This window comes from Colius striatus, chromosome 5 (assembly GCF_028858725.1).
Source record: "Colius striatus isolate bColStr4 chromosome 5, bColStr4.1.hap1, whole genome shotgun sequence".
Taxonomy (NCBI): Eukaryota; Metazoa; Chordata; class Aves; order Coliiformes; family Coliidae; genus Colius; species Colius striatus.
This window is the reverse complement of record NC_084763.1, coordinates 8947306-8963533: the sequence shown is the minus strand read 5'-3', so window position 1 is coordinate 8963533 and position 16228 is coordinate 8947306.

Sequence of the window (16228 nt, the reverse complement as noted above, 5' to 3'; positions counted from 1 at the left end):
TCACACTCAACACACAGGTACTGCTCTGGTCAAGGGAGGCTGTCCTCCCCCTCTGCCCTGGTGAGACCTTACCTAGTGTACTGTGTCCAGTTCTGGGCTCCTCAGCTCAAGAGGGACAGGGAACTGCTGGAGAGAGTCCAGCACAGAACCACCAAGATGATCAGGGGACTGGAGCATCTTCCTTACAAGGAAAGGCTGCGGGAAGTGGGGCTGTTTAGCCTGGAGAAGACTGAGGAGGGATCTCATTAATATTTACAAATATCTAAATGGTGGATGTCAGGAGGTTGGGGTATCATTTATTCTGTTGTGACAGTACAAGGGGTAATAGAAAGAAGCTGGAACACAAAAAATTCCATTTAAACATAAGGAAAAACTATTTCCCTCTTGAGGAGAGGGAGCCCTGGCACAGGCTGCCCAGGGAGGGTGTGGAGGCTCCTTCTCTGGGGGTTTTCAAACCTGCTAAGATATGTTTATGTGACCTGACAGGGACGGACTTGCTTTAGGAGAGGGTTGGACTGGATGATCTCTAGAGAACCCTTCCAATCCCCACCATTCTGTGAATTGCAGGAGGCAGTGCCTGGCTGGGAATCCAGCTGGAAAGCAGACCTCTTGCAACCCTGAGCCAGGAAGCTCCTATCCCCTATTTTCCAGGTGAATGCTTTCACTACTAGATTGAACACAAACAAGCAAGAGACCAGATTGTCCAGTGTTTACATCTTGAAACAACAGCTATCCATAAGCAGCCTGCCCAGTTTACATGTACATACAAGAGTAAAATCCTCAATTCACACAGTCTGTTCAGGTTTAGGTTGTTTCTGCCTCTCAGACTGATGTACATTTCCACATATCTGAACTTCTGGATTAAAACCTGAGGCTTTTACAGACACTCTACGTTCAAATTAGAGGAGAAGTTGGCAGGATTCTGCACGTTGGAAGCATTAGAGTCCTTTTTCTTACCCCAGTGACTAAGCAGAGCCTTGCTGCAAGTCAAACCTGTGACAGGACATGAGAATTCTGGCTCACGTGCTCATATAATATTTGCAAGGTTGGCTCCAAGTCTCAGATTTTGGTGCCAGTTTTATATCAACATCTGGCCTCTCTCTCCAAATATGAATGCAAATTTACTCTGAGCTATGTTCTTCCACTTGTGGTTGAAGACTTCTAATCTCCTTTGCTTCTGTCTCCAAATGCTTCTCAAACTCATCCCTGCAGAAACAGCAGTAATTGATAGCAGGTGTTTCAGACGTGTTTACTGCTCTGTGGCACCATTTGCCTCCTGTCTTGCCATACCATTCTCTCTTCCAACATCATGAACTTATGCTCACTGATCCTGAACGGCTGTACAAGAAGATTGATTTAGAGATGGATTACTTTGCAAGTATTCAGTGCTTCTCTTAATAATCGAAGCAACCCAATAGATGTGAGCACTGAGGAAGCCAATACTAATAGAATTTTTTGTTTTGTGAGGGTTCAGGGTAAGGTTTTCTTTCCTTTCAATAAATTTTAAGGATTATAGTGTTTCAGTTTCTGATTCTCTTCCCATGCTCTGAACAAGATTATACATATTGAAAAATAAAACAATAACCCAAATGTACTAAGATCAGTTGTGTCTTGCCCAAGTCATTCCATAATGTATAAGCTGTCTTGCTGATCAGCCTGCTCTGTGCTGTATCCTCCTATGCTTAGGGAACAATAAAGTATATAGCAACAAAAGAGTCAGAGCCTCCAGGAAACACATCTTGCCAGAACTCGAGTTGGATGGACATGAAGCAGAAGGAGTTTGGAGAGAGGAATCAGGTCTGCAACAGCCCTTCAGAAGCTCTGCGTAGCAAGTTCAAGGCGGCAAAAAGAGGGAGTTTCTACAAATTTTGGCAAGGGTAGCTAACACCATCCAGTTGCAAGTGTTGAAATTGCCCCATATTCATATGATCTGATCTCTGTGACTCCATCGCACAGCTCTGCTTCACTCTATATGCAAAATCCACTTTTATTCCCTGAAGCATGGCCCAATGCCTTAGCTCACATGCAATTCGAAAGCCTACATGAAACTCAGCACTGGTCTTTCCCTGCCCAGCATTCCTCTTATTTGCTGACATAAACACATTAATATTTCCCTGATGAAATAGAGAGGGAAAATGCTCTTTTTTGGTTTTTTATCATTATTATTTTTTCAGGAATGTAGGATATTAAAACAGATATTGTTAAAATTGCCAAGTAGTTTTGCTAACTGGCAATGCCCTACTTCAGGCAGCCATGACCCAAGTCATCCGAGGATGCTGGAACATGGCATATTTCAGTGCAAATCCCATTTAACTGCAGCTATCACTCCCCCTTGTATGGCTGGTTCCCAGTCTCTCACTTAAGGGAGGTGCTCTGGAGAGCACACCACAAGCCATGGACTGAAGCTGAGGTTCAGATTTAGTGCTATCCCCATCACAGGTTTGAAGAACTCCCAGGTGAGGAAGACAGGAAAGTCATCCTTGTTTTTTCAGCACCAAGAAAAGCCACTGGCCTGACATGGTGTTTCTGAATCCCTCAAACACCAACTGCAACAATTCAGTACTACCAGCACCAGGCATATGGTGTGGAACAAGTGCATTCACATCGAGCTGCATCAGCAGCAAACTCTTTGCAAGCAGAGTACAGAAATATTTACTCTCTTCCTTACCAGCAAGGGCAACAAATTCAGAAATCAAAATTCCCTTTTCTTGCCAGTTCCGTGTGTGACCTCACTTTGGGTCAGCCATGTTCTGCAAGTTACTTGGGAAACAGACCCAGATAAACAACCTGCAGCACCTCTGCCTGCTAATGTTTCATGTCACCTACTGACTCACACACCGAGTTCTCCATTCCCTTGCCCCCAGAAGTCTTCCCCTGTAGGTCCAACCGCAAATGCTGCATGAGTGTTGCACAAGCCATAGTACAACCACAGATCTGGGAAAGGAGTAGGTTTCTTGAGATCTAGCATATGGGACAGATGACTGAACAAGAAGCAGGGCTGAGGGGCTATAGCTACACTTATTGACATTAATGCCAATAACACACATGAGAGTGCCTGACTAAAGCCAAAGTACAAATGCTTCACAGTTGGCATCAAACACTGGGCAATGCAGCATTCTTGAGAATGACGCTTTCTTGTCCATCCTAGACTAAGAAAAGCTCTGGTTCAGCTGGAGATCAGTTCTCTCCAAAGTGGTGCTGGAGTTGTCTGCTCTGCATCAGCCTTCCAGCCATGAGCTCCACAGGATTGCAGATTCTGAAGAATTTTGATTGGGAAGTGTCAAAAGAAAACATTGTTAAAGAAAAAGGAAACATTTGACTCAAATGTTGATCTTTTCTCTGTTTTAAAATGCCAATCAAAAATGTCATATTTAAAGTTTCCCCTTCCAGAAGAAAGCCTGAATAAATAGCCAAAGCTAACATTGGCTGACAGAAAAAAACATTGCAGCTAGCCTGAGAGAGATGGTGTTTTGCAGGGCCAAAATGTTTCAACAACTCTTTCCTCTTTAGCTGGAATCTGGGAGCACATTTCAGTGCCTGAAAGCACTCGGCAAACACAAATTGTTTCACCCTTTTACGTGTGGGGGAAGGAAGAGGAGCAAAAGCAATTAAGGGACACGCTTACGATGAAGGAGGATGCCCACTGACAGAACTACAGAGATTCATCATGGTTTCAGTCCCATCCCACGGGAACAGGTTCCCTTCTGTGAGATGCTAGTGATGTCCTGCAGCCAGACCCATCCCTTAGCATCCTCATTCCTCTCATAGCAAATCCCATTGGGCAGAAAAAGAGCTGTAGCAGAGGGAGCAAAATTACTCCAGAGGCTGTCTGCTGTAAAGCACGCTTTACAAAAATTCTCAGTCTGGCAAATCTGCTCATTTCTGCCATTTGGTCATCCTGACCAAAGCCATTCAATGGCTTTTAACCTCCTCTTCTAAAAGGGTAAGGAATAAAAGAACAATGCCCAAGAAAAATGTTTTCTTTATGAAGCCATCCAAACTTTTCATTATCTTTCTTTTTCAGGGAAAACTAATAACAGCAAACCACAGAAAGATACACTGCACGGTCTTGTCCTCCCCGATGTTACTGAGAGCAGAGGAACACGAAACTAAATAAAGATGTTTACTGACAGACTAATAAACAAATGGGCCCATTTTGATGTAACCTTGATGAATGGAGCATCCAGGTGTTTTCAATAATGGCAATAAGCACTACAACTCAAAGTATTTCTGATTCAAGTATAATGCATTATTAGGCCATTAGAGGCTGAGTATAGAGGGCCATTTGTGCTCAGCCCTATCAATAATGTTCCTTCCCAGTCTACATTTAGGCCAGGGGAATTAGTCATACGGATATTCTATTTAATAAAAACCTAAAGAAGACGCATCAAGAATCACATTACATTTTAACAGGGTTACAGTAGTCCAGGAGGACCACAAGTTTAATTTTCATAAGAGCATTCATTCCTCAATTATGTCAAACATGAAAATGTAAATGGCAAATTTAATGCTAACAATATCCCTCAAAGCACATTGGCAGGTAGCAACCATTATGTTGAGTGAATGCTGGCTGCATAACAAGCAGCCCCAAACTAGACAGCAGGGGATTAAAATTGCCAAGCTGAGCTCTGCTGATTACAGCTGCACACTACTGAAAACATCCTTTGTAATATGCATGTGGACTAAGAGCAGATTCTTTCCTCCTGAAGAATTTGCTGACAGTGCAAGATTCACTCTCAATATCGGCCAAAAGTGGTAGCCACAAGATGTGATAGCAACTACCCTGCTATCCTTCCAAGGTCCTTCCAGGGAATTGCAACAAGCTGAATTCATCCCCAGACGTAGTTCCACCAAGGAGGAAGGAATTGCATGCACAGATACACTTCATACTGCCTTCAGATACACTCTTTGCACAATCAGGAGTATCCAAATAGGAAAGTGACGTAGCAGGTGGAAGTTAGATGCTCATATCTTGCTTCCAAGTCGCAATCTGTAGTTTCCCCAAATGATCCGAGGTAAAAGAGCAATTAAAATGTCCAATGACAGAAACACACTGCAATACTTTAAAGTAGCTCTCCATTACCTGATGCAATTTCATAACTATCAAAACCACAGCAAAATATAAATGAAGGGGATGGCACCATGGATTACATCCTGCACCTTCTGAACATGGCTCCAATCTCTGCCTTCATGCAAGTGCCTGGTTTCCTTGGCATGCCACGAGTAACCTGGGACTCTAGCCGTGTTTCCACATAAAATAATAGGATAGGTAGTTAGACATGCAGTGCACAAAGCAACAATTCTCCACCAGAACCTTGAAAGGAAGATGCATTAGTGTGCACTGTGCTCTCAGGTGGTGCTGCTGAACAAATGCAGCCCATGCACTTCTGTGACATTCACAGTTCAAGAAAGCTAGGAGCATTGGGATCTGCACTGCTGTGCATGCCCAGCTCCCTCCCATTTGCCTCTGTTCACAGAGCAGAAACTATCACCACCACTGCAGTTCCCAAATGGGTTTGTTCAGTACGGGGTAGACTGATCTCCCTTACTGAGGTCAATGGAAGTCTGTGCATTAAGGTCACCTTCTAATATATAAGAACACACAACAAAAACATAAGCCTTCAAGAGCGTATAGGTGTGTGCATGTAGCAAACAGATTTAATGGAAGTATTAATTCCTTCCTCTCAGACAATGCTAATTAAACCTCTCTCTATAAGACTTTCTTATGCCTAATTTTCTTCATCCTTCTCGTCTCTGTATGTCAGCTGACTCCCACAATCAGCAGATCCTTCATTATCCTTTTTCCTCCATCAGAACAATCATTCCTCACATGCCCTCTCTCCTGCTACTGCCCACTCTGCAACCTCTACCCTGTGCAGCAATGTGCTGCTACAGAGTCAACCCTGCTCCAACCCAAAACCTTGGCATCAGGTATTTTTGGAGCAAGAAGGGGTGAAGAGGCATTTCCCCTGTCAGATTCTGCAACTCCCACTTCTCTTTTTCCAATGATCCCAAGCCCTATAGTCTGGTTGGTGACCGATAGAACAGACACACTTTACCCAGCAGCTTGTCACACACAGGGACCGGCACCAACTCCCATCACACAAAAGAAGTTTCTGATGCCAAGTTGTCTCACGAGAGAATTATTTCTAATGCTTATGCTACAGCACAAGAGAGAAATTTGGAATAAGTAAATTAGCCATAAGGATTTTACTGCTGGTAAATTTCTCCTTTTCACAAGTCAGCAATAACAAGGAATGAGGCATAGCAGCATAAGCAGGGTTTCAGAGATGTTACAATACACACACTTGTTTAACTTCCTTATCTCTTGGCTACTTTCCTGCTAAAAGGAGGAATGATTCTGTAGCTTGGCCAATAAAAGTGGCAACATTTTGCTTTGGACTACACAAGCTCAGAAGACAATTTCCAACACATCCCCCCATTTGCTAAGGTAGCATGGACATCATCAGCATGCATTTAGAACATACTGAATTGAAGATGAGAGAGAAATGAGGGAGTAGAGACAAAAGGGGAAAAATAAAACATGGTTGAGGAAATTACTTGATGAATGGAAAAATTTTCGAAGCAATTTTCATTGACAATCCAGTCATAAGAAGCTAAATTGTCTCATGCTGACGTTTTGGAAGGAGTGAATAAAGTTTTGGAAGGCTTCCTCAAATTTCTGGAGCCACAGAGAAATCCACTATGCCTTTATTTTTTCTTGGCATAACTGAATATTTCAAGGGAGCTCAGTTTTCCCGCACTGTAGAAGAGTTTAAGTTTTCTTTAATAGCCTCTAATAGCAGTCACACTTTACAAAGCATACACAACTCAGAACCCAGCAGATGTGTTTTCATGATGATTGGTTCTTGTTATTTCAGTTTCTGTGCCCCAGCTTTCCTCCAAGGATGGCTGCGGGAACCAGCCCGGAACAAGTGCTACAGCGTGAGACCCTCTCCAGCCAGCCGTTGTTATGTCAGCACCAGGAAAGACTCAGCTTTCATCAGCCCAAAGTGAGGATCAGTTCTCGCTTCAGTTCCAAATTTCAGCAAAGAAAATGGGTTGTTTCGTGGTGGCTTTATAAAACCCCAAAGCAACCAAGTTCTGGAGGACTGGAAGGACTCGCCTGTGAGCAGGCTGACCCAGTACTACCAAACACAGAGTTTCCTGGCAGATCAACACACCTTGACCTTGACTCCCAAATGCAAGCACCCACCTCTCAGGTTTCACGTATTAGGAATTCTTCCTTCGGAGGCAACCGTGGTTTCTTTCCTGGGGTGGGTTATTTTAAGCCCATGTCAGATGCTGTCAGTCACCAGTCTAAGAGAACTGCTTGGACCCCTGGCTTCACTCTCAGTGTCCCACGAGGAACTCCACAAGCAGTCCACAGCCGTATTGGCACATGGCTCTCACCACTCCGCTCCCCAGACGTCTTGGAATAATAAACTGGTAATTGAACGGCGAGTTCAGTGCTGCTGTTTGCACAGAGCCATGACCGCTGAATGATTACCACAGCAGGCAGCGTGACGGAGGTGTTGAAAGAGTCTATTAGTCTGCTTAGTCTAAGGCAGTATGGAGTGTTAATGCAAGCTCTCTGCAAACAAATACCCAGTGCAGATGAAAGAGCAGCAGCAACTAGAGGGGCTGTATTCTCAGGGGAGATTGTTGTCAGAGAAATGTCATGCTTGAATGTGGGAGAAATGCACTGAACCAGGTGACCAGTGCTGGAAATGCAGGTGGGGAAGGAGTTGTCCCTGCACCCTCCTCGGAGCTCATGTGATGGGGAAAGGCGAGGTAAGAAGACTGCTGCTGCTTGCTGACGAGGAGTCAAACCCAGCCTGTAACATGATGTGCCTCAGACTCATTCCCTGAGACGTAAAATGACCCGTGAAGATACCCCAGGGCACAGGTCATGCTCAAGACTGCCACATTCAGAAGTCAGAGAAGTAAATGAGTCCAACTTATGTTGATAACCCATCCTCCCCCAGCATCCCTGAGGGACATCCACTCATCTCCCTGCCCCAGTGGCCCTGAGGCATGCAAATCCATTCCCAGCCAGGGGACCTGCAAGCCCAGTCCCTGACAACCATCCTCACTGTACCAGGGCTTGCAGCATTGTCTGATGCTTCTGCAAGATGGTGGCTTGTGGATGGTCCTCAGTACTCTCTGGGCAGGCCCTGGTGAGACTGGAACATTTGTCATGAGGCAGAGGGTCACAATTCGTAGACCACTCTCTCAATTAACAAGGCTAAAATAAGGTGTTTGCTGGTGATAGGCCATATCAGTTTTGGTCATGGATGACTTTTGAGCAATCACAGCTGAGGAGGACCATAGATTCCTTTGAACAGCCAGAACAGCTACCTGTTGTGGTGCAAGTCTCCTGTTACAGAAAAATCCTTATAAATAACTTCTTCCACAAAACTCAATCCTCAAGCAACATTTTGTAAAACATCTTGGAAAATTTAAAGTAGTTTTTAGCACTACGAGTTTAAAACATATCCAGGTTGGTGGCTTCAAGCTGATTCTCTCTCTCCTCTTTCATCTCTCAACTTTTCTCATCAGGAGGCTGATCTGATATGATTTGAAAGTTTAGGATTGACCGTGTTTGTCTTTACCAGCTCTCCTGTTACCATGGCTCTTAAAAGGAGTTCAGGTCACCTCACTCCCAGTTGTCTGGACACGAAAGCATTAAGACACCAAACACCACTTTGAAAAGAAAAAAGAAAAGGCTTTAAAATAAAACCTTACAAACCAGAAAACAGCACAGAAAGTATCCTTGCGATCTGGAAGAAAAGGTTCAATGGAATTACATGTTGCCCCCAGTTTAAGTTTTAACTGGGAACCATAGGTGTTTAAAGAAAACAGAAATCTTGTTTTGTGAAACCTGGAGTCAAACTCTGCCCATTTCTGTCCAGCGTCCCTCTGTGCAGAGACAGCTAACCCAGTCCAAGCCAGATTTGATAAAAACCCCAGCATATCTTCCCCGTTATTTCTCCTACCACTTCTCAAGGGCCATGTCCATGGAAGCTGGCAGAGAGATGCCAATTTGCACTACACAAAAATCTGGCCCTTTAGACACAACAGGGGGGCAAATAAAGGTCAGTGCTGACAGTGCTCAAGAGTCAGGGGGCATTGCAGCCTCCTCCTAAGCCCCAGGACCAGCCACACCAGCAGGGAGGCTGAGCAGTGAGCAGCTGGGGGTGCCTGGTGGTGATGGCCCCTGACAGAGGCTGGAGCTGTTGCAGCATCATCTCCACACTCTTTCAGAGGACAAAACAGCACAAGTGATTCAAATTTTCTAGGATAAGGTGCTCAGACACTGCTCCTGAGCACTGGATGCTTCTCCTTTTCTTCTTTCCCCTTCGCCTCAAGATTAGAGGGAAAAGATGCCTTGGCACAGCATCCTGCAAATGCTACTACTGCAATTAGAAGTGCTTCTTGCCTTTCTGGCTGGAGTAATCCCTTTCTGCCCAAATTCAGCCAAATCCCTGCACTCAGGGGTTGTTTCTCCACAGCCAGCCCCCTCTGTCACCATCAGCCTGTGTTACGGTCCAGCAGACCTGGATTTAACACTCTGCCTTGTGATTCTGCCCGCTGAGGATGTCCAGTGGCATAAGCTCATCATATGACTGCATGCTGTGCACATTGGGGTAACCATGTGGAAGAGCTAATTACAAGGCAGGAAATTAGAGCACAAGCTTGGAGGAAGCAACCTTTCAGCACACAGCAGAGCCAATCCTACAGTCTTTAGCAATTGTGCCTTAAGTAGCAAGAAAACTGGCTGCTGAAGGAGGACCTGGGTTAAATCTCTCTTCCCCTCTGTTTCCTCTCAACTTCTGCTGTTGCTGTAGCACAACTCAGTGGAAATCTAAGCAACGTTGTCCAAGAGAGAAGGAAACTTTCCTTTATTAACAGTTCAGCAGGACACTTAAGCATGTGCTTAAATTTAGGCATATGGATTGTCTTACTGACTTCAACAGGACAGCTTGAATGCTTTTTATTAGGCGCATGAAGGAGAACCTTGCTGAGTCAGATCCAGAAGGTTCATACTTTCTCCAAGATCAAAGGCAGCACACCAGCTCCTACAGCAGAACCCACACAGCTGCAGTTTATTTGCTTTACACTGACTACATTTGAGTGGAATGAAATACAACCTGCAAGCCAAATTAAGCTCTCTCCCTCCTGTGTTTTGTTGCGATGCCTTGCTTTTTGAGCACATCAGCAGAACAACTTGACATTTGACAGCACAGACAGTTGCAAGTGAAACAATGGGATTGTTTGTAAGTTGTTGTTGCGCTCAAACACAGAAAAGAAAAACTGCAATATGGGCAAGTAAGGTGTCAAGTGAGTCAGAATGTTTCCATTGGCACCAAGACACCTCTGTCCCTCTCCTCCACCAGGTTCAGCAAGATGGAAGAGATGCCAAACAGTGAATCCGTTTGACTTGGGAACCTGCATTTATTACTACCATTTGTTTCCAAATCTCTACACTAGCATGACAAAATAGCAAATGGGCTTTGAAATATCTTCCCCCCAGCCTGCCCATCCCACTCCCTCCCTCCAAATTATCACCAAAGCAAAGCATGCAAGCATCACCCCTCCAAGATGATAGAGGAGCTCTGGAAATAACATCACAGTCACGTGAAAATAGGCTCAAGCATAGATGGCTACAAATGATAAAAGTTGGCTTTTGGCCTGCTAACTTTGCAAACACTGCTGTAGGTCAAGGGGTGAAAACACGGAGAGCTGTCAGATCATGTAGGAATCTCAACTGTGACTTGAGGAGAGGATCAAAGCGCTCTCAGTCTGCTGCTTACTGTTGAGCAGGGCAGAAAAATGCCCAGCACAGCTCAACAGCACAAGTGTCTAGGAAAATAAGAGTAACAACTATGGTCAGTGCATAGGCAAGATCAGGTATCCTAGGAGCCATACAAGGAACCTGAAAGCTAAGAGGTGTCACAAGGACAGAGGCAGCATTTGGGAAGTGATCCCTTTCTCTCCAGCATCATCTGACTGGCTGCATCCAGACAAGACCTCTGGAGACTGAGGAACAGTAGTCAGCTGGTAACAGTAAAACAGCCAACAACAGAGGTCTGTCTGTGAAGCAACCTGGCAGCACTGACACACGGAAATACATGCTTATAGACACACATATGTATCAATCCCATTCTCATGCTTTTTTGGCATAGCTTGAAAAATAGACAGTAGCTGGATACAACTGACATCCCAGAACATTTACAAGATATAAATAATGGTCTTGCTCAGAAATGTGATTAATGACAAAGAAACCCCCTGTGGGCTTCTTGCCATCTCAGCAACTCCCATTTTAAATCCTTTATTTAATATACACCAGCCCTTGCATCAGGTTTTCTTACCATGCATACCACAAAGTGAAACTCAAATGCAGAAGCCAAACTTATTTCCAATTAATCTGCCTTCTACTTAGCAACCAAAAAGCCTTAAATGCATCAAACCAGACCTGAGATCACTGTCAGCTGAAGACAGCAGATTGATACTGTGAGAGCATGAACTGGAGCAGAGCACAGGCTTATGTCAGTGCTTGTTCTCTCACTCCACCGCTAGTGCCAGAAACATTGCAGAATCCAGCTAATCCCTAAACATAACCAGAAGTAAAAGCCACACGACAGATTTTGGACAAAATATCAACAAGGGTCAGGTTTGTTAAATAAAAGATTGTTGCACTGGAAGGTCACATTTTCAGTGCTGATTCACTTTATCACCTTTGTTCACAGGGATTGATGAAATAACTAGAAGAAGGAAAAGTTTCCACTAACACACCCATAAATGTATCTTTCCTCTGAAGCAATGGAAAAACTTTTAAGGCACTTAGATGCCATGATGATGAGCATGGCATTAAAAAATGTAGATAAGATAAGGCAGGGGATTGTCTGGCAGGAGTCGGCAGCTGTAATTTGACATGACGATAATTTCCCTCGTGAATGCTGGGATAGGGGCAATGTGGCTCTCACATCTGCCATTAGCAGGACAACAAATACAAAATATTCCTCTAAAAGAGTCCTGTAAAAATCACCCAGTCTCCCTAGTCGATGTCTGGAGTCAAACACTGCACTCTTAAATGGGAGGCTAAGGAGTGAAAGGGACCGCATCAAGTGTTGACAGCTCATCAGAGCTTAAATGCTAAGTGAAAGCAAGATCAGTGCTTGGATTAGAACACTGTGGTAAAAACAGAGCACCAAGGAAGAGACAAGATCATTAGGCACAAGTTTTACAGAGAGGTAAACTGAAAATGAATTTTGCTCATGTATTAGCTTCCCTCCCTCTAGCTATGAGGACTCAGGGGAAAGAAAAATCTTTGTAAAGTCATTTCTTGAAACCAATTTACCAGCAGCCTCCTACATAAGGGAAACATTGTGCTGAGAGGAAAATGAGCTGACACCAGCATATGGGAATAAAACACAAGTACAGGAAGAGTAAGGCAATGCTTTTCAGGGGCATTTGGAACACTATTTCCCACTTCACATGTCACATGTTCCTTGAAGCAGCCTTCTACTCTGTCCAATGCATGGCTACATTACCATGAGATAAGCCTCACCACTTAAAAGTGCACACACCCTTTAAATGGTGGGGTGGATCGTAGTAATTCCAGCAGAGCTTGTTTTTTTACTGCCAGGTATAATGCCCAGGAGTCCCTTCAAGTTTAGTCATCCATGAGTGATGGAACAAATGTGGACAAACTACAGAGGCCTTCTTATCATTTGCTATTATTGGAGCTGAAAAACAATGGTATGAACATCACTGCAACCTGCTGCACCTTCCCTTGATACATGCATGATACTTTCCCCATGTACTTCAGAAAACACAAACTCCATATTCTACAAAGTTTCTTTACTCACTGAGGGAAGCAGTGCCTCTGCAGTCACAGTCCAGGTATGCAAACCAGAGAACTAAAACCGGGATGCACTTAGCCCTCACATCTGGGTGTAAAGGAACAATCTTCTGACACCTCATCGAGACAGGACAAGAAATCTATTTTATCATTTCTATATAACTGCAGGGTAAGGCATTTGCTATAGAAAGTTTACAACACAATAAAGGAGTGTTTTGTTTTAAAGGTCTTTAATCATTTTCAAGTGCTACTGCTAGAGCTCAGTACACAGGGTTAAACACAAGCTCTGTCCTTCATGTTACCTTCATGTGTCCAGTTTTGGGCTCCTCTCTACAAGAAGGACATCGAGGTGCTGGAGAGGATCCAGAGGTGGGCTACCAAGCTGGTAAAGGATTTGGAATACGTCTCACATGAGGAACAGCTGAGGAATCGGACTGTTTAACCTGGAGAAAAGAAGGCTCAGGGGAGACCTTCTCACTCTCTACAACTACCTGAAAGGAAGCTGTAGCAAGGCGAGGGTCGGTTTGTTCTCCCTAGTGACAAGCAATAGAACAAGAGAAAACAGCCTCAAGTTGTGCCAGGGGAGGCTCAGGCTGGATCTGAGGAGGAATTTCTTTCCCAAAAGGGTTGTCAGGCATTGGAACAGCTGCCCAGGGAGGTGCTGGAGTCACTGTCCCTCGAGGGGCTCAAGAGATGAGTGGATGTTGCACTTAGAAAAATGGTCTAGTGGTTGATAGGGCTGGGACAAAGGTTGGAGTCGATCTTAAAGATCTCTTCCAGCTGAAATGATTCTATGAACATGCACACATTGCAAACTCTGGAAACTTCTATAGCCATTAATCATTTTTTTTCCCAAGTTTTCCCCTTTTTGCTTGGTTTTTGTTTATGAGGAAAAGTCCTGGCACCCCGCAGCACTAAGCATTTGTGCACATTTCTCTGGTGCCAGCTTGACACAATGATGTATTACAGTCTCCTTTCTCTCCAATGAGTCATGGAAACAGAGAGCAGGGAACTCATCATCATCCTGATATCCTGGGAAGTCCCCATAGTGCTTCAACCAAGTTTCACCCAGATCTGCACTCATCCCTCCTAAGGCAGTTACACACATGGAGTGAAATCACAAAAAGCACGTCAAGCTGAAGGGTCTGTATGTAAAATTAGGCCACAGAATCCCCTCAGCTGGCATCAATATCCTAACACACAATAGATGCTGTTCAAAGCTCTAAATTCATTTGTGCAAAATAAATGCAGATATAAAATAAAAATCATCCCGTGGCAAAACTGAGGCAGAGTTTACAGTGGAAGTAGAGCAGAATGCAAGAAAGCAGCTAGAGCTGTTATTTATTGGTATGCATGTATATTTATATACAGATATATATATATATATATATATGAGCATTTTACATTAGCAAGAGGTTTTACTATGGCAAAATAAATTCCTGTCTTACTGAGGTAGAAAGGTCAAGGTATTTTAAATTAATTTTTCCACAATTTGTGTCTGACAGAAACTGATGCTGTCTAGGTAAGTACTGCTATCTTGGGATGAGCTCAGGGCCAGCAAAACAAGGTGATAAGGAAGGGACATCGTCTCAAAACCAATAAATCTCCTTCCCAGATGGCATTTTTATCTAAGAGTGCCAAAAGAAGCTAGACAGGAAATTTGTGGACCTATATCATGGCAAAGTCATTAAGAGTAAGTGAGTTTCTGAAAGACTAAAAGCGAGTTAATCTGGTGCCTCTGATTAAAAAAGGACCTCAGCACTTCAGCTCCATCAGCCTAACGTTTACTATGTATAAAATAATTTAATCCACCAAAGCATCAGTCTCACAAACATCTATGAAGGAGATAACATTTTAAAGAGGTCCCCAAATGACGTGCTAAAACCCATGAGGCTTCTCTGGGCTGACTGAGAGGGTTCCTGCTCAGAGGATTTTCGTATAACCCCATGTTCAATTTTAAGGCAAAACTGTGAAAGCAGGGGGTGAAGTAGACACATTAAAACACAGCAACTTTTCTCTAAAGTAGCCCAGCCCTTCTGCTGTGTTTCAAGAGATGGGCTCTGCAACAACACAGGCTATCTTATTCATATCAACAGACCACAATGACATCGGGAATCCACGCAGGGAGGAAGATTCCTGCTACAGACAGCTGTGGCCATTATGTCCATCTGTCCCAGGCTGGTAGGGAGTGAGGCAGCCTCCCAGACACACAATGAGACACCTGCTTCTGCCCAGGAACATGAAGGGGGTTTGGCATGGTTTGATCCCACCTATCGCTACCTGGGTTTAGCAGCTGTGAAGACAGCAGAGTAGAATTCTCCTGCCTCTCCCATGAGTACCACCACAATTTATTACAATAACATTTGAGTGCTTCGAGCACCATCAACCAAAACCTGCTCTGAGCCTCACTAGTCCCCCAGGCAGCTACAGTCCATGTCTGGCAACAGCAAATCAATGCTTTGGCTCCATCACATCCCCACACCAGATATCACTTTGCAGCTAGGTCAGGTTTTGGACCAGATTCAGTTCTGGAATTAGTGACACTAGAAGATGGTCAACCTGCACTCATCCCACTACTGAGCTGTGAATTCTCAACTCCAACAACTCACTTCAAGACAAGGCTAGCCAGACCACAGAGGTTAGAGACAACCTCACCCCAGCCACAGGTTTTACCATGGAAACACATCAGGCACTAGGAATTCACTGTTTGATTCTCATAAAAAAGATAACAGCTTTTAAATTTACTGGTATTAGCATCAGACAGATTCAAACATTCATGGTAACCCCCCCCCTCAAACTCACTGATTTTCCTTAGAAGTAGAAGAAGGTAAGCAAATATTTACTTTGCTGTATTTTTTGAAGACAATAAAAGTCTTTTCCATGTACTTTTGCAATCTTAGCATAAGGTATTTGTAGAAAGAGGAACATATTTTTGGCAGAGGAAGCATATTTTGTTCTTCAAAGTAACATTTAACTAATGCTCAGAAATGCATTTATGTAATCTGTGCTCTGTTACACTGATGTATTAATAATGAAATTGTAGCTCTCCAAGAAAGTAACGAACATTAACAATGGAAGTGGAATCAGAATCCTATAATGCAAGAAATACTGCTTGCTCAGCTAGACACAGAAGGTGCATCAGTGATTTGAGTAAGAACATGAAAGGACCATAATGATAATGACATTCCATTTGCATGGTTACTGCCTTTCAGCTGGAAAGTGCTCTCTGGACTTTATAAACTGCCAGCCCAGGAGGTGCCAAGCTGTGGCAGAAGGAAGCTGAGCACCGCCAGGTTTTGAGGGACCTCTCTAGGAAGGTAATTGAGTAGTTTCTGTAAGGCTTGCCTTTGGGACACAGCA